At 36.0% G+C, this 19,545-nt stretch overlaps 2 pseudogenes; both read left to right on the plus strand.

The window, feature by feature from the left end:
- Positions 1–14,420: 14,420 nt before the first annotated feature.
- LOC126500284 (uncharacterized) lies at positions 14,421–14,583 on the plus strand (annotated as a pseudogene).
- Positions 14,584–16,777: 2,194 nt separating this feature from the next.
- Positions 16,778–17,194, plus strand: LOC126500191 (40S ribosomal protein S15a-like; annotated as a pseudogene).
- Positions 17,195–19,545: the final 2,351 nt, after the last annotated feature.

Here is a 19,545-nt window from a genome sequence, read left to right on the forward strand (position 1 = left end):
TGCCCTATTGAGAATTTGCAGTTTAAGCATTTTAATTGACCTATATCACACATGCCTGAATGAATCAAGTAACTCCCCGTAGCTCAGTCCCATTTGTCTATATGGGACTAATCCCACATTGTAGGTATATTCCCTGCCAAGAAATTTTTATGCATATTATCTTCAAATTGGTATTTTGATTCCTATTAGATGGGTCCTCTTTTCTTTGTCCTATTGTTTACTTACACTTCCGTGTGAAACTAAAATGTCACATAATGCCCGAATATACACAACACTTGTCTCTGGACGTTGAGAGCATTTCTGTCATTTCAGCGCATGTGGGTTCTGGCTACACAAGATGCTTTCGTTTCCTTTAGCGCCAGGCTGAAGAGGAGTGACAAGGTGGAAATGAATAGAGTTTACCCCTGTTCAGCCCGAGAAATCGCATCTGACAGAAAATGAAAGGAAGTGTATGAGACTGTTGAAAAAAAAAAGAGAAAATTTATCAAAGGGATAAATAGGATTCTTTGCTTCTTTCCACCACAAAAGAAATACTGTGTTCTTTACCAATTAAAAATGTTGGCATCAACTAAGAATTCTCATTACAGTTTACTTAATGTAATTTATGCTCATTATGTTATAAAGTTTCAAATCACTGAAGACAACAGTTTGTCACCACTATGAACAAACATTCTGTTTTAGATTATATAATATCAAGTCATTGAAAAAAATTCTTCAGTTAGTTAAGGCAATTAAAATTAAGTTCCTGATTTAGGTATTCAATTTCTGGCCAATCCTGTTCTCTAAGCTGACAAGGTAGTGAAGCATATGAAATAAGAGAATTTAAGATATGTGTGCCTCGGGATTGCCAGGTTGCCGTTAGTCATTTTAATTGTTCGCCAACATCTATTTCTAGTCTTTGGTTTGCCAGGCCTTGGCTTTCCTTCTGGTACCACCATTCTTGTACTGACAGCCATCTGTGTTGGCTGAGCCAGCCCAGCCCCTGACTTCCTTGCATGTGTAGGTGTTAGATCTATGCACTCTGTACACTTCATCTTTCTGACCATAATTACTGAACCCTGGGAAATCAGTTCACAGACTGGTAAACCTTAAGGGTTAGAATCAGATTTCTTAGAATTCTTTCATTTTTTTCTCAGTCAGAGATGCTCAAATAAATCAGAAAATAAATTTAGTGAGTAGATTCTCAACCAGAACAAGAAGCAGAAGAAAGCAAATTAATAGTCTTTCCTTTTCTTTTTACTTTTCTTTCAGGGAGATAGAGAAAGAGAAAATGGAAGAGGGGTGAATTTATGAGAATAACTTGTAGGCTGTAGTCCAGCTATTCCAACAATGAATAAGAAAGAATCCAGTAGTTGTTCAGACCATGAGTCTGGATGTCTCAGATGGTCATTGGCATATGCCAGAATCTCAAAGAAGTAGACTTTCATGTAGTGAAGAAATGGACATGTTACCAAGGCAAGAGCAAGCCCACAAAGAGCAAAGCTTCCTTCTATAGTAAACCAGAAGAATGCTCAGATTAGAGGTGGGTCTTCACACCTCAAAACATCTGGATTAAAGGTGTGATTTCCCACTTCAAAGATCTGGATTAGAAATGGATCTCCCCACTTAAAATTAAACAAAAATTATTCACAGGTGTTCCCCTACATTTTGGGGTTTCAGATCATTCCAGATGTCAAGTTGACTATCAAGATTAGCCATCACAATGAGTGTGAGTACACTTGTCAATGAACGTGCACACAGAGACCAGAGGATACATTTTTGTCATCCTCTATCATTTTCAACCTTATTGGCTTGATGTAATATCAAGCTAAACTGAAAAGCTCACAGATTTGGCCAGGCTGGAAGACAAGATCCTTTTGTTTAAGCTTGCCAGTTCTAGGGTTATAGATGATCATAGTCATACCTACATTTTTATTTGTATGCTAAGCATTTAAACTCAGATAATCATGCTTGTGCAGAAAGCTCTCTCACCCCCTGAACTCTCCATAGCACTGGGATATAATTCTTTGCACAAGTTCTGTCTGTTTTACTCCCATAAATATCTCTCAATTAATTAAAAAAGAAACCTAAAAAGAAACATTATTAGGAATATGAGAATAAAGGTTTGAGGAATGCAATACTTGACCAACTAAGATTCTGTTAGAATGTGTGTGTGTGTGTGTGTGTGTGTGTGTGTGTGTGTGTGTGTGTGTAGAACCAGGAGTAGCAAAAGTTCGGTTGCATGCAAGTGTATCCCACGCCATACCTCTGTCTCATATTACACCTGCGGTACTGAAATAATTCAAATCCTTATTTTATGTTGACACTCATAACAGGTGCTAGGGAAGACATTTAGATATTTACAAATTGCAAAGTGAAATACTTTTTAGCAAATTTTGGATGCAAAAGTTAGAGCTAAATTCTAGAAGATTATATGATTGCATTCATTTTTGAATCAGCAACATCAGTTTTCGAATAACATGATCTATGAACATGCTTTACTCAACAATTAATCTGAGACCAACAAAAGAAATGTGGGACATGGGGAAAACAGGCTGCATGAATGTGGCTTGAGCTAAGTCAACAATAAAACTCCTCTGTGCCTCAAGTGCACTTTATGAGTCTTGCTCTTTTCGCGTTAGCTCAAGGGTGACCATATTTTTAAACAAATGGGGACAGAGTTTCTATTAATGTTTCTTTGGGGTTTGGATGGTGGACACACAGAGGTGATTGCTAATATAAAGTCTTTCTGTCTTCTCATTTAGACGGCTGAGGTGTCCCATGGCTGTCTTTATAGTGCTGAGGTTCTTGATAGCTTTGGTGATGTAGTGGCAGCTGTAAACAAGGGGGGAAAGTATCCCATCCAAGGGGCAAAGTATGCCACCCAAGGGGCAAAGTATCCCACCCAAGCACCTAATCACAGGTGACATTGTAAATACAATAAAAAGGCGTGTATGTGGCACATATCTTTGGCTGCCACACACCAACAACCAAAAAAGAACAGCCAAGATGTAAATCTGACCAACAGCTGCTATGAATTCCCTGTGAATTCACTATGCATTCCCTATGCCCTCAATACCAAGACCATTTACTCCTGGTACATCTAGGGGGTGTACCGCAACATATCTTTAATTCCTCATCTCTAAACGTAGTAATTCGTATGATAAAGCCATGAGACCTGAGATTACAATACTTATGATGGCTGTAGGTCTGGCTTTGGTTTAAATCTCACTTCCATTGTTTTCAGAGCTATGGTTGATCAGTATAATGCATTCAATAAACATCTTGATGAGAAATAATTAATAAGGCTTTAAATTTTAAAGCATCACACAATGACTATCACATCAAAAACAGTAGTTAGTATGAGTTAAAATTTTTATCATAGTTCTATGACTCAAGTCACAATGTCTTCCAGGTCTCTTTACATTTTGTGCACTGAGATCATAGAAACTAGAACTTCCTGTGTCTACAGAAAGCACTAATCAGAAAGAAAATATTTATAAAAGAGTGGAAGATACCAAACAAGAAAGCACAGATCAGAATGGTGCAGGCGACTGAGAAGATAAACCTACCAGAGCAGCTTTCCCACCTTCCGTTGGAAATAAAATTTCCACCATTTGCCTCCATAAGAGTGTAAAATATTGAATTGGGTATTCCTTCTAAGTTCTCAAAATCTGGTATAGTTGACAACAAATAAGCTAATTTGGGGAGTACTCAGATAACAATGTAACTCAGATAGGAGCCAAATGTTGTGTGTTCTGTTGTTTCTTTTGTATATTTGTCAGAATTCTTCGTTGGATTGATTAAACCAAGGATATTAAGATTTTTAACACACCACACACCACTGTAGGTGCTGCAGACATCATAAAAGGTAAAGCATTCTATAGGTAAGTTAGTGTTTCAGGATGAAACCTCTCTAAACCAAGGAGAAAACGGAACCAGGCAGACATCTAGACTAAAGCTTTTATGGCTTCATAGAAATGTACAACGACTCTGGGGCAGAAAATAGTGCTCATGGTGACTTCAGGAAAGACAGAGAAGTCAGTATGGTTATAAAAGATAGATAGATAGATAGATAGATAGATAGATAGATAGATAGATAGATAGATGATAGATAGACAGATAGACACAGACAGACAATAGTAAGAGATGGAGATGGAGAAATAAGTGAAATAAGCAGACATTTGGTCATATTAATATATATAGGAAATACACAGTGCAGCGGGAAGTCAATAGAGAAGAGAGAATGAATGCTATGATAGCATTCATATGCATATGCACTCTCTCTCACTACTGCTAGGATGATCTCAAACATCATTTATTGTTATTGTGTATGGGTGTGCATGACATGTAGGTGTGGGGATGGGTGGAATTGCCACTGGATCCAGGTGGAGGTAGAGTTATCTTCTTCCACCTATGAAACACAGCCCTCGGAATGAACCAAGCTTTACCCAGAGCCTGGGAGAAGCTGATTGATTCATCAGAGCTTCGGTGATTGTGGAGAGGTTGGGAGTTCCAGAGCCACAGGCCAATTACAATTTATCTTGGGCTATTTTTAGTCCCCTCAAGAGCCCTTTCACTCCCACCTCTGTTTCTGACCTAAAGTATTTGTGACTAACAGGTGAAAACTTCCAGAATGTGTTACAGACCACAGGACTCCTCCATCTAAAAGGAGGCTAAGAATGTTGTCGTATAGCACCTGAGGCCTAGAGCACAGAAGCCCCAACTTTGCTGTAACTGCTCTATCCAATGTTTCCACCAAAGTATTTTTAAGGCCTTGGTTTCTGATTTTTTGTTTCTGTTACTGTAAAGGCTTCATAAAACTCTTTACCATCGGAACATGGAGTAACTGCAATTTGTTTTCCTGGATTGTGGTTGCTCATATTTAGCCCCTAAATAAACTATCTCACTGCTGATGAAATCTATGTTTTTGTATCAGTATACTTTACATCAGTTCTGGGAAAAGAACTCGGATCCCTAGGGTTTCATGGAAAATGCCCTTACCCACTGAGCCATCTCTCTGACCTTCAGCTGACTATTATAACAGTTTATTAAGGTATACTTCACACATCATGGTTTTTATCCTCTTAAAACATATGATTCAAAAATGTACAAATAACAGAATAATGTACAAATAACAGAATAATTAATGTTGGAGTACTTTAACCACCGCAAAATAAGCCCTGTACCAATTACATGGCCCTCCTCATTCCAGCCCCATTTCCACTTGTCACCATTGTCTTCATATTTCCATGGCTTTCCACATGAGGGCTCTTCAATATAAAAAGCACATACAATTTATGGCTTTTCTGATGGGCCTTCTTTGGTGTGATGTCCACCCAAACTTTACCTAGTATCAATAGTTCATATTTTCTAGGTTCAAATATTTAATGTTTGGCCTCAGCACATCCACTCCTCCATGGTTGGGCGCTTGAACATTTTCCACTTGTCAGTCCATCTGAATGCTGCTGCTATAAGCATTCATATACAATTCTGCATGTAGGGAAATGTATTTGTATTACTTTGGGAAACATACCTAGGAGAAGACCTGTGGGGCTAAGTACTGATTCTTTCTTTACTGTTTTAAGAATGACCAAATCCTTTATCATAGTGGTGGTACCATTTTACAGTTCTACCATCAGTGATTGGGCCTTCCAGTTTCTCAAAGAGTATAGAGTGATTATCTCATTGTGATTTTCAGGACTTCTTTAATAAATAATGTTTCCTGTGAACATTGGCCATTTGTGCCTTTCTTTTGAGTTGTTCTTTGGAGTTGTTTAACTGGGCTGCTGTTTTTGTTTGTTTGTGTGTTTTATCACTGAGCTGTAAGAACACACAGTATGTGTTCTGGATACAAGGTCTTCATTGATATATATGATTGTCGCTTTTGATTTCCTGATGCTGTTGTTTGACACATAATTTAAAAAATTTTGATGTTCAATTTACCTACTTTTTAGCTTGCTGCTTGTGCTATTTTATTTGTCTATCACTTGAGCAAAAAGATTTACTGCTGTGTTTTCTTTTCAAAATTTCCTAGTTTTAGCTCTCATTCAGTTCTGTGATTCATTTTCAGCGCTTTCTTGGTGTAAGATATATGACTGTAGTCTAGATTTATATTTTGTACATGGCTATCCAGTTGTCCAATATCATTTGCTGAAAGAGCTACTCTTTCTCTCATTTATTTATGTAGCGTTCATCCAACAAATAATATTTTAAAAATATGCCATAAGCTATGAAGAGATGGCTCAGTAGGGAAAACAGTAGCTGTGCAGAGGGGAAGCGCAGATCTCAGACACCTAGAGCCACATCAAAGCAACAGGTACCTGCCAGCCCACCTGCAATCACAACATGCACGAAGCAAAGATTTTTGAAACAAGCTGTCTAGTCACATTACTCAAAATGGTGAGCTCCAGGCTAGGCAAGAGACCCTGACTCAGTCTAGTATGTGGAGAGTGATGAAGGAAAACATGCATGCCAACATGGGCTTCCACATGCACATGCACCCTCACAATATGATGATGCAGACACATGTATGCATACTACACATGCACAAACACACACACACAAACTCACACAGAGAGCAAGAGAATTGCTTTATAGCATGTAAACTGTACAGTCATGTTGAGCCCTATGTCTCCAGGGATGCTGTTTGTATTTACTTTCATTTCATATTATGAAATAATTATGCTAAAATTTAAATAATTTCTTAACCAAGTCCCCACATTTTCATTTTATACTGTCTGAAAATCATATGATTGGTTTTCTATGCAACAACCATAAAAGATTTAAATAAAAGCCAGGGACCTAGCTGTCAATCTATTATGAAATAAAGGTAGCATACCAATCTGTTTTTGTTACTATAATAAAGTATCTGGGGTGGCCTGAACTTGTATATAAGAGATTATTCAGCTCCTCATTCTGCAGATTTCGCACCTGGACACCGATGCTCTCTCAGCTCTGCTCATAGTCGGTATTCTCACAGATTGGCAGGTGTAGTGAGAAAAAGAGGGCTCATCTGGAGACAGGAAAGTAGAGAGCAATTCAGGGATCAGACTTATTCTTGCAAATCTCTCTTGAGACCTAACTCTGTGCCACATAAGAACAGCATAACCCCTTCCAAAGATTGCATCCTCAGCTTCTGAAGGAGTTCTCACAGGGCTCCACATCTTAAATGTCCACATTGTCTCCTGACATCACCATACTAGGACCAATCCTCTAACACAAGCCATAACCTGCAGATGCAACTCTACCCAATCCACAGCAGTAGTGGGGAAGAGAATTTGTTGTTCTTGCAGACACTCCAAGCATCCACATCTATCAGCTTAAAACCACCTGTAACTCCAAGTCCACAGTATGTGACACACTCTTCTGACCTCCTCTGTGGCATCCAAACATACATGGCACACACACACACACACACACACACACACACACACACACGACACAACAGACACCTTTCCAGAAGTAATAAATAAATAAAGATTTAATTTTGTGCCATGTATGGCAAATACTTTTCATTTTACTGTTGATCATTTGGTTTTCTTCCTGGTTGTCCTCTACATTGGATATTTTTATTTTTTGCATAAATTTGTTTTTTTTTGTTCTAAGCCACGTATAGTAGCACAGTCCTGTAATCTCACCCACTCAGGAGACTAATAAAGGAAGATTGCAATGTTAAGGCCAGCTGGGCTACAGAGGGTCTTTCTGTATCATTTGTTGAATTACACGTTTTAAATATTGATCTGAAATAAAATTTATTACTTGCTCCTTTTCTTGGAATTCTATTATTGATGTTTTTCCATATATATTCAGCAAAATGATACTAGGCTGATTGTGGACATAGATTGTATCTCATTTGTCCTTTTATTTTTGTCCTTTGGAATCTCATTCATGGGTCATTTCCTGTCAGAACTTAATCACCATGTTCTGAGAAATCTTTGTAGCTGAGATGTAGCCTTAGGGAAGCTGCTAACTGCCAACCAGGTGAGTTAGCCATCTGGAAAGATCAGCCTGTCTGGGTCTTCAGGTATCTGCAGTTAGAGGCTGGCAGTGCACGCTTGTAATCCCAGAGGCAGTAGAATCACTGAAAGTTTGGAGCTAGCCTATTGAACTAAGCAAGTTTCAGACCAAGCAGCAAAACACTATTCATTTAAGTCTAATAATAATAAGTTCTAGATCTTTAAATGAGAGGTAATTCACTACGCATGGCTTTCAACCATGGACTGTTCTCATTAGAACAGTTTTCATAGAGTTATATGGGCCAACACCATGGATTATGATGGAGGTGGGGAAAGAAACCTCCATCAGCTGTATGCGTTAAGAGGCTTAAAATGTAGCAACACCTAAAGGAAATGTTTCCACAATTATTAAAATTTGAAATTACAGCGAAATAACAATGAAATATATATTAAATGTTTGTTTTGACTGTATGAGATTAAAACTACTTATTCTCATTAATATAAATTATTAATCAATGGTAAATGATTAGAACTTGGATAGGTGGTTCAGTGATTAAGGGTTTTTGTTGCTCTTACAGAGGACCTGAGTTCCCAGTTTCCCATAGGGCAACTCAACAATCATCTCTCACTCCAGTTCCAGGGGTTCAGATGCCCTCTTCTGGCCTCTGTGGGTACTTCACTCACATGGTACACAGGCATATACAAAGGCAAAACACCAAACTGTACATATAAAATAAAATAATAAATAATATTTTAGAAGGGACAAAAATCACATTTAGAATATGTGACATAAAATATCTGTAATATAAAATGACAACATGGGTGAGTATATTTGGTTGTAACCTGATAAAACTACAACTGGATTGGAGAAATGTCTCAGCAGCTACTTTTCACTAACAAGCATAAGGAACTAAGTTCAAATCTCCAGAATCCTCGTAAAACGCTGGACATTGTGCATGCTTCTATTTGCAGTAGTGCTGGGGGGGCAGAGACAGGTTTCTGAGGCTTGTTGGTGACCAGCCTAGCTCTCCCACATGTCTCAGTTGTAACTGAGTTATATTTGTGGATGTTTTATTAATGTATGGCTTGCCTGCCATATTCAGCAAAAAAAAGAGTAGAAACAAATCTGCTTTCCTTTATATTTGTATCTTTGTACCCACATGATGCCTACCATGTAGCATATGCCAAATAATTATTTATGTAGTAGACGAATTAAAATATCTAAAAATCTAATATTCCCATATCCATTAAGAGTACTCTTCACCTTCAGATTTATAGCCTGGAAAGTGACTTTGCAACTAAAATAATAAAAGCATCGTATACAGTCAAACCTCCCAGTGCTTAGAAAGCAAATGCTTAATTTTCAGCTGATTTTTACTTCAAAGAGATTTATAGTGAATCACACTGAAATGGCAGTGAGTGAATTATAGCCGATGTTATCAAAAACATCAATTTCACAGGAATAATGCTGAAAGAAGAAAGCATACACTTTTATCTTCAAAATAACTGAAACAGAGATTGTTTGTTATGACATCTTCATAAAATTGTACTTCTTAATAGAAAGTTTAAATCATTTTAAATGGAAGAAATACATTTCTTTTCAACAAAAACTCTAAATAGTATTTGCTACCTGAAGTCTTGCTGTGTAATGAGAATTTCACCCAATTCCTAAGTTTTAATCAATTTTAATAGCTCGGTTTAAAAGCTTTCTGGTTCAAGTATTTGAATGTTTGAAAATCCAATAACACATAAACATAATAACTTTTTTCATGGATAAATAAAATACCTTGGCAATCACAAGGTAAGTCGGAATTTACTCCTGAGATGGTCATCAATGGAGAACATTAATCAAGTGGAGTGAAAACTGAATGCAATTAATAGCCTGAGAACTACAAATAGTTTCCTAACAGAAATGAAACACTGGCTGATTCCACATTTCATGGTAAGCACACGGTGAATTCAGGCAGTTTGGGCAAGGATCCAGGATACTTGGAGCACTTTCCCAGATATTCTAGTGGTTCCTACCAAACACAGAGATGAATAGTAAAAGATAAGCGCAATATTCTCCGTCCTCACATATCCACTTGCTTGCTGCTTTGCCTTAAACGTGGCAGCTACAAAAAGGACACCAATTCTTTCCACTCCTCAATTCTGCAAAACAGTAAATTCTGAATATCTTCTATTGATGAAGATTATTTTAAATGGAGGAAATACATTTCAACAAAAAAATAGTATTTGGGTTATAGACAGGGTTAAATAGTACAGGGTTAAAGACCATGGGATCTTAGTCATTACCATGTAGTCAATGTAAAATAGAATTTATTTTAACTCAAATTATTGAATATTTCGTACAGCAAGAAGAGAGAGGGCAGGAAACCAAAGAGCTCTCTGAAGATTGACAATCTCTTACAAAAAGAAAGACATCAATAATGATAAAAGAATAAATTGCTAAGTGAATTAATGGTTGCGTTTTGCTTCCTGTCACATCGTGTTTTATTCTTATCAAGAGAGCAAACAAAAACTTCCTTCCAAATATGCAAGTTGAGTTCTTATGAATATTGTAGGATTAAACAGACAAGCAAACATATGCACTCACAGAGAATACTGCTAATATTTTTGAAAGTAAATATTAGACTAAACAACATTTTTAAACACTTGTTCCCTGCAAATGTATAAAGTTATATTATGAATTAAGTCATGGTTGAAAAATAAACATGTCAACCGTGTCCTTTGCTATACAGAAGCTTTTCAGTAAAGCAAAAGACATGGTCGATAAAACGACAACCTACAAAACGGGAAAAGATCTTCACAAACCCCACATCAGACAGAGGTCTGATCTCCAAAATATACAAAAAATTCAAGAAATTGGTCATAAAGAAACAAATAATCCAATAAAAAAATGGAGTATAGACCTCAACAGAGAACTCTCAACAGAGGAATCTAAAATGACTAAAAGATATTTAAGGGAATGTTCAACATCCTTAGCCATCAGAGAAATGCAAGAAAAAATAACTATGAGATTCTATCTTACACTGTTAAGAATGGCCAAGATCAAAAACACTGATGACAACTTATGCTGGGGAGGTTGTGGGGCAAAGGGTAAGGGAACACTCCTGCATTGCTGGTGGGAGTGCAAAGTGGTAGAATACCTTTGCATATCAGTATGGCAATTTCTCAGAAAATTAGGAAACAACCTTCCTCAAGGCCCAGCAATACCACTTTTATGTATATGCCCAAAAGATGCTCAATCATACCACAAGGACGTGTGCTCAACTATGTTCATTACAGCATTGTTTGTCATATCCAGAAGCTGGAAACAACCTAAATGCCCTTGACCAAGAATGGATAAGGAAAATGTGGTACAACAGAAAAAATAATGATATCGTGAAATTTGCAGACAAATGGATGGAGCTAGAAAATATCATATAAAATGAGGTAACCCAGACACAGAAAGACAGTTATCATATATACTCACTCATAATTGGTTTATAAACATAAAGCAAAGAAAACCAGCCTACAAATCACAAACCCAGAGAACCTAGACAACAATGAGGACCCAAAGAGAGACATACATGGATCTAGTCTACATGGGAAGTATAAGAAGACACGCTTTCCTGAGTAAACTTGGAGCATGAGGACCCTGGGAAAGGGATGAAGGGGAATGGAATGGAATGAAGGGGAGCAGAGAAAAATGGACAGCTCAATAAAACCAATAAAAGACATTTAAAAAAGAAAACGAAAAAAGAAATACTAGATGTGGAAATCCTTAAGCAGAAATGAAGAAGAATAGGGGTTGGGGAAGGATCAACCAGTAATAAAGATATAAATAAATAAATAAATAAATAAATAAATATTTCTAATGTTTCCAATAAAAAATAAAAAAATCAAAGAAATGAGAAAAATTCAGACAGTGAGGGAGTACATACAAGAATTAGTGTTGTGCTTGATGAAGCTGTTATTAAACTAATGTTCATCAATTGAACAAATGACTCTGGCTTTAGAACAGAGTTAATGTGTATATGAAGAAAGAGCCCCTTTTCTGTTTTTCTATACATCCAATGCATATTTATTGTATAGTCAACAGTAAAAGATGGTCCAAATACTGAAGTACAAGCAAAACATGAAAAAGATATTATTAAGAAACCATGCAAGACACTTTTTAAACAGTGATGCTAACCCTGACACATTGGATACTCTAAGCAGAGAAAGAGCTAGTTTAGAGCATGGGAGGAGGGGCTTATATTCTGTGATATAACTATGTGATATAACTATTTTAACTATGGTTATCACTACAGTAGGCATGTAGAGCATGGGAGGAGGGGCTTATATACTGTGATATAACTATTTTAACTATGGTTATCACTACAGTGGACATCCTAGCACTTTTAAATGCTGACATCTACACTAACAAATTAGCATTTGCTTTCTAAGTAGCTGTCACAAAAGTTTATACAATCACTTTAATTTTAAAAGTTATCTTACTGGGAAGGTTTAAATTTCACTTTCATTTCCGTTTTAAGATGAACTCACATTCCCTATTTTTAAAAAGTAATTTCTTTCTCTGTGTTTTCTCAGTTAGATTTTGAGCACTTCTGTCCATGCTCAATCTTTTTCCATCAGTTTTTTACTAAAGTGTACAAGCGTTTTGTAGGAAAACTTATTATCCCATGATGCATTGTCTTGGTTCTTTCACTTGATGTAGAAGTGGACAGCCTATAGTTTCATGGTGAACCTATTAATTGTTCCTGAGGAACTGGAAGCAATTTGGTGGGTTTACTCTCCAGGTTCATTCCTCTGCCGTCAGAAAGCGTTTGAGTAAATTGGATCTGCCATGACTTGCCCTCTAACTACAAGATTTCCTACAGAATGACAGGACTTGAGGGATTCTATATATGAGATTTCATATAAATTCTACATAATTTGTGCATTGTATTCCCTGAGATATATTTTGTATACACATTACTCCTTTTTTTCTGAAGAGGGGAGAAAATAAAAAAATATTAAATTTATCAGTGTATGTTAGCAAACAAAGCCCTGGGATACCATGCTTTATATCTTGCTAGTATTTATACCATAGGTTCTTAGGCTCACTTTTAATAGCCTTGTTAGGCTCTGCAATAGAGATGGTGATCTTCCCCTGTATAGGAGAGAGCTCAACTCTTACACAAAAGGCAGATGAAGAAGGACCCATCACTAATGGCAGGAATTCTAATGTCTCTATATTATAAGCTATCAACAGTCTTCCTCCTGCCCACTCTGACAAACCAGCATTCCTTGGAGACAGAAGAACTTTTATAAGGCTGTCAAGCTAAGAATGACTAGCTGGGTAACAAGCCTAAACAAGAAAAAACTTGTATCCATTATCAGTTTGATACTAATAAAAACTGCTTTAGGGAAGTGCTCGTGGTATTTATGTCATTTTTTATGGTGCTCCTTGTGACTCAGTTTTAAATTGCAAGTGACTGTGAGCAATCCCATGAATGATATGAATGTGTTTTACACTCAGGGTCAATCTTGGTATCTCTGAGATTAACACCACGAAACATTGCTAACTGCCCATTGCCACGGATAGCACATAACATTCACATTGCTCCTTGGCTTACAGCCCCTAGATTTCTAGGTCCGACAGGGAAAATGGTTCTCGCCCTAAGATATAAAATGATAATGGTTACCTGCTTCATTTGGCTGCATTTCTTTTGTAGGTGTAAGCAGCTGAAGCTCTTAGCTCTGAGCCTTCTAAATGCTAAGCTCTTCATTTTCACCTTTTCCTAGGTCTATAGTCTGGGATGCTGCCAATCAGTCTTCTTCACACACTTCATCTTCCCTTTGTGAATTTTCAGTTCAGAGAGGAGGTGTGAGTTCACAAGTAGAGCATCTTCTGCTGCTCTGGGTAATTTGACATCCTCGTGGACTAATGGTGCAAACTGATCCATGCTGCTGTCCTGACGGCTCTGTGCCATATGTATTCTCTTGGTGTTGATGGGACAAACTTAGGCAAAAAGAAGATTTAAGATTAAGATAAATTTTATCTATGTGATTTCTTCTATGATAAAATTAAAATATATAATCCATCACATATGAAAAATTGCTTTGTTGACTGAGTTGCTAACCTACCCTTGACCTACCTAACCTTAAGCATCACCTATCACCTGTGCCCTGTGAAGGAAAGAATGTGAGTTTTAAAGACAGGGTTCTTTAGAAACATAGAATTTCAGACACGAAAACAGATTCTGAGGCCTCAAACACTTAGAAAATAATACATATGTCTGTAAAGTCTTATATAAATAAATAAAAATGATAAGCATTTAAACTGTGAGCTCCTTGAGTGAATTTTATATATGTGCTTATGAATGTATACATGTACACTTATAAATACATGACTACAAAAAATAATATATCAATATTCAAAATAAATTTTTTGATATGTGTTTGTGTATATGTAATTAAATATAATGTGATTTTCCATTAAGAGATAGAAATTGAATCACTTCTTAGTTTTTTGGCTAAGACCAGTATAGTACCTGTTCTTGTCAATTATCTGTTGTTATATCCTCTATTTGAGGACAAAATATTAAATGAATTTTTGGAATTAGGAGTTGGAATAGGAGCTTACTCTATCCACTCCACAATCAATCTGTTAAACAAACTTTTTAAAAAATTAATATATATAAAGAAAATTGTTATTAATATATTTTATGTACATATAATACCACTAGAAACTTGAATTATTTTATGAAACAAATATTGTACTTGTAGCTGCTTTGTTTGTCATAGCCAGAACCTGGAAACAACCTAAAGGCCCCTCAACTGAAGAATAAGTAAGAAAAATGTGGTACATTTACACAATGGAGTACTACATAGCAGAAAAATAAGGGCATCTTGAAATTTGCAGGCAAATGGATAGAACTAGAAAACATCATATTAAATGAGGTAACCCACACCCAGAAAGGCAATTATTACATGTACTCACACAGAAGTGGTTTTTAAACATAAAACAAAGAAAACCAAACTACAAATCACAATCTCAGAGAACCTAGACAATAATGAGAGACACACATGGATCTAATCTACATGGGAAGTAGAAAAAGACAAGATCTCCTGAGTAAACTTGGAGCAAGGGGACCATGGGAGAGGGTTGAAGTGGAGGGGAAAGAAAGGGAGGGGAGCAGAGAAAAATGTAGAGCTCAATAAAGTAAATAAATAAGAAAAACATGATAAAATGTATAGAAGGTGGACTGTGGCACATCAGTTGAGGTGCTACTGTGTGACAACAGTCTTTTAAAGTTTCCGCAGTACAAAACAACCCAATATCCATGTCTGTAGTGATGTGCCTATACTTGTCTTGTTTTATTCAATCAATACATGTTTACATTAAATCTTTTAGGGCCAGCTTTTAATTTGTTTGAATTATAGGAAGCACTATTGGGAGTAAAAGTCCTTGACGTATCCTTGTCCTTAACCAAATGATAATTATAACAGTTTAGCCAATAACTTAAGCATACTCCTAGTTAACTCTTTCATTTTAAATTAACCCTTTCTATTCATTTGTGGATCGCCAAAAGGTTGTGACCTACTAGTAAGGTTCCAAGAGTTTTCTGCTTTGGCTGCTACATGGCATCACTCTCTCACTCTGCTTATTCTCTATATATATTCTGGGCCTATATTCAGCCCTGCCGAAGGTAATAAAACATATCCACAGCATATAGAGGGAAATCTGACATCATGACTACTCTAGATTATGAGTTCTCTCTATCTAAAGAGTAAAATTCCTATTTGAAGAAGTTATAAAGTCCTAAAAAAATTAGCTTTTCCAACAACTTTGTTGAAATGAATCAAAGGTCAGAGGGCTGACTCTTAACTATATTTAATACTAGTACCAAGGCCAGAGTAGAGTTTTATTCTTACAATTCTGTTTCTAAAGCAGTAATGATATACTCAGTTAGTCAAAGATTCCTCAAGTATAAAATACAGCCAATAGCCTATTGAAAAGAGTTATTTTCACTGAACACAGAATACAGAGGTACTCAAAAATTTGCACTATAAATATTTATTTTAATATCCCCTGGCAGATGAATAAGAACTCTATAATAATGAAAATAATAGAAAACTATAAATAAGTCCTGATGCAGCTTCAAACTGAGGTTTCTCTACTTGCCCACTATACTAATTTTGATTGTATGACTTAATCTGAATTTCCTCACCTACAAAATTTGATTAGAAGATTTTCTTGGTATTTTACAATTTTACATAAAATAATCATTTTTTTCTACTTTCTTTCAGGTCTCCAAAACATTTGTGAGCCTCAAGAGTAGATAACACTCTTAGGAGTCAGACCCATGACCAGCAGTAGGTAGCCAACACAAAATAAACTTAATGGTATCTTTGGAGGTTCCTTGCCTCATAATGCTAAGTTGGGGCATTTGATTTTTATCCTTAAAGGTCCTTTGTACATATTATTGTTTCTAGCTTTGTGTTTTTATCGAATTCCTACTGGTGTGAATTTGTGTGTCTCTGCATGTTTATGCATTTCTTGTGCTTTTTCTTTGACTCCTTTTCTTATTTCGTCATGTTCCAATATATTTGTTTTTATTTATCTTATTTTATTTTTATTATTATTCTTTAGGTGATTCTTTTTTCTAGTGAGAGACAGAAAGATGGGAGGGGAGGTAGAAAAGAACTGGGAGAGTAGGAGGAGAGAAACTGTAATCAGAATATATTATTTATGAAAAAAATCTATTTTCAATAAGTAAATAAATAAATGAACCAGAGTGGTGGAATCTTATAACTCTGTTTCATCCTTAAGACTTCTCCTCTTTCGGCCATCTTCCCGCGCCGCCACCATGAAAGTCTCGGCCAATGCTCTCTAGAGCATCAACAATGCAGAGAAGAGAGGCAAACGCCAGGTCCTCATCAGGCCCTGCTCCAAAGTCATCGTTCGGTTCCTAACCGTGATGATGAAGCACGGTTACATTGGTGAATTTGAAATCATTGACGACCATAGAGCTGGGAAGATCGTCGTGAACCTCACTGGCAGGTTGAACAAGTGTGGAGTGATAAGCCCTAGATTTGATGTGCAACTCAAAGACCTAGAAAAATGGCAGAACAATCTGCTCCCGTCCCGTCAGTTTGGCTGCATTGTACTGACCACCTCAGCTGGCATCATGGACCATGAAGAGGCAAGACGAAAGCACACAGGAGGGAAAATCCTGGGATTCTTTTTCTAGAGATGTAAAACATAAATAAAGAGCCTTTATGGCCAAAAAATAAAATAAAATAAAATAAAATAAAATAAATAAAAAAAGACTTCTAATGAGACCTTCAGGACCTGATTGTTATAATAGAGAACATTTCCCCAATATTTTAAGATGTCATCATCTTATATTAGCTATCATATTTTGACATTTAAATTTTCATTTTTCTCTTCTGGTGAGGTTTATTTGTTGCTGTCATTTAATACAAAAAGGATACATTTTATCATTAAGGAAGTATTCCTCTATTTATTTGATATTATAAAGTAAAGGAATCAGAAAGCACAATGCATCTGGATTAAAAGTATCCATGGGATATGTGAGGTTTCATATATTTCACTACAGTTCATGTCGATTAGTCTCTACTTGAATTAATAATTGCTTTCACTTATTTTGCCCAACTAATTAATAAACTATAAAGAGAAAATTTTTTTATTATTATAGAACACTAGAAGATTTAAATGTCAAATAATTCCATATTAAATTATATATATATTTGCTCATGCATCTGTGTATTATATACATGTGTTTGCACACCTAGATAAGGATATATAGACATGTGTAAATGCTCATTCCTCTATACAAACAAGTAACTCACCTAAGATTATAATGCAATAAAGCTTCCTAAAATCTTATCTCTAAACAAAGAGATGTTACACACAGTATTTTCTAACTGATAACTCAAATATTTTCATTCCATGTTAGTTGTAAAGGTGCAATGCCTCTTTTTATGTTAGTCATATAAAATCCCTTGGATTTGAGTGACTTAAGTACTTACTGAGAACACATCGTTAAAATACTTATTTTATTGTGTTCTACATCATGCACCTTCCCCTTCCCCTTTTTTCTTTGTAATGTTATATGTTTTGGTCTCTGGTGGCACGACAAACATCCAAAACCTTAATAGCACAAAGAAACACATGTCTCTCTTCTCACAACTATAGTAGGTCAGAGCTTGGACAAAGCTCACAGGAGTCCATCTGACCTATCTTTTCCTGTTTTCTAATCTTTGTGTTCAACTAGTGAAGAATCTGCATTTGAACTCACTCATGTTGATAGAAGAATACATTTCCTTGTGGTGGATGAGTCCTAGCTCCTTGTCACATGGCCATGTCCATCATTCATAATCTAGAGTGATTAATGTCACCAGGAGTGAACTTTGGATGTGCTGGCATAATATGAGATGTCACTTTAGTATGAATTTTTATTCAATTATCCTTAGTCATATTTATCTTTGTCAGTGACCATCAGTCTTGAGACAGACTCTATAGAAATGTTTTAAAAAGCAGAATTTTTTTTGCTCGAAAAATTAAATTAGCATTGACTCCTCATGAATTTTATGACCCATGGGGTAATTTAAACATTTACACTGACTAATGTTCTCACATATCTAGTTAACAAGTGCTTTATAAATACTTATATCAAGAAATAATGTGGATCTTATGACCCCATTATTTCGTGCTCAAAATTTGTAAGTGCTGTTTGAGAATAAGAATGAAGATGTGTTCTGACTCTCCATTACCTTCAAAAAAGATTGTAAAAGTAATAAAACTCAAACCACGGGAACCTTGCAGACCATGTAGTGATTAGATAACCATAGCAATGTCTAAGAGGAAGACAGATGGCAACCTCCATCAAAAAAACAAAGGATGAAAAAGGGAGCTCACACAGTAGAGAAGGTAGAAGTATAAAAGAATAAATCATTTAATGTGAATAAAAGAAAAAGACGCAATCAAACCTTCTGAAAAGTTATTGAAGGAAAATGAGCAATGGAAATACAAAAACATAGAGGAGTGCTATAGTGTCTGAGAAATGACACCAAAACAATAGCAACACATGTACAAAAAGAAATGGCCTATAAAAATTAGGAAAAAAATATCAATTTGACTAGTTAACATAAACTGGAAAGAGAAAATTACCTAAAATGGTCAAAATAAGGAAATCTCAAAGAATGTTCAGATGTATGGAGAGAAAAATAAGAGGACTAGAAAGAAAGAGAAAATCTTTTCATTTTAAATAAGGAAAAGTCTGATGTAAATTTGAGTAATTGCCGAAGAAAGGAAAGTAAGAAAGATAAAAAGTAAAGTGGGAAAATAAAGCATAATTTATACATGTGGATAAACAGGTGCATGAAGATGGACAAGAATAATGAATATGATCACATAGATGTCAAAGATGATCCTGGAACGAGACAGGAGATGAGATGATCCAAATAGACATGCTTAGGTATTTGAAGCATTCTAAAAAGTAAAGAGCTTTGGTTGGGACTCTAAAATTGCAAAAATTATTTTTTTCTTTCTTTTGAGACAGGGTCTCTCTGTGAGGCTTTGACTGTCCTCAAACTCATGGTGCAGACAAGA

Source organism: Alexandromys fortis, unplaced genomic scaffold, assembly GCF_014885135.2.
Source record: "Alexandromys fortis isolate MF-2015 unplaced genomic scaffold, M_Fortis_MF-2015_v1.1 scaffold_33, whole genome shotgun sequence".
Taxonomy (NCBI): domain Eukaryota; kingdom Metazoa; phylum Chordata; class Mammalia; order Rodentia; family Cricetidae; genus Alexandromys; species Alexandromys fortis.